The sequence below is a fragment of the Papaver somniferum genome, unplaced genomic scaffold (assembly GCF_003573695.1).
Source record: "Papaver somniferum cultivar HN1 unplaced genomic scaffold, ASM357369v1 unplaced-scaffold_28093, whole genome shotgun sequence".
Lineage (NCBI taxonomy): Eukaryota > Viridiplantae > Streptophyta > Magnoliopsida > Ranunculales > Papaveraceae > Papaver > Papaver somniferum.
In genome coordinates this window covers 1-504 of record NW_020638923.1, presented here as the reverse complement: position 1 = coordinate 504, position 504 = coordinate 1, and the positions used below count along the sequence as shown (strand labels likewise).

The 504-nt window shown below is 31.3% G+C and overlaps 1 long non-coding RNA gene across 2 annotated transcripts in view; it reads left to right on the top strand.

Annotated features, from left to right (window-relative positions):
• The window catches only part of LOC113341267, a 921-nt gene extending 485 nt beyond the window's left edge, over positions 1–436 (top strand). The window contains exons 2-4 of one of the 2 annotated variants that reach the window (XR_003355848.1): positions 133–171; positions 258–295; positions 386–436. This is a non-coding gene — a long non-coding RNA (uncharacterized LOC113341267). Of the gene's footprint in view, positions 1–132; positions 296–385 lie in introns of both variants that reach the window. The other variant, XR_003355847.1, reaches the window with a different exon arrangement.
• Positions 437–504: the final 68 nt, after the last annotated feature.

Sequence of the window (504 nt, the reverse complement as noted above, 5' to 3'; positions counted from 1 at the left end):
TTTTTTTTTTTTTTTTTTTTTTTTTTTTTTTTTTTTTTTTTTTTTTTTTTTGCAAGCTGTGTTTGTTTGATTTCAGATTTATGAAGTAATTTTGTAAATAATCTTGTGTAATCTTTGGAGAGTCCTATGCAGGGGTATATGTGCCTACTGTGGCTTCTCAAGTTGTGAAGGGTAACTATCCTTACTGATCCGATGAACTGTGACTTATACTTGAAAAACTAAAAGCACAATCTTAGCAAAAATGAGAACTTTTTCAGGTCTTGCAGCCGGTATAAAGCCTGTACTGAACTTCAAGGTATGATTTTCTATGGTTCCAAATAAATAATTTTTGAAGCGTCTTGTGTATGACTATCTTTTAACTAAATTCAAACTCATTTGACTACAGGGTTATATGGTAAGAAATGAGGCAACTGATTTGGAATCACTCTAAGATGGTAAGCCCTATAGCAATTAATCATGTACTCATGTAAGATGTCCATATGTTACAATGGTCATGATACTAGT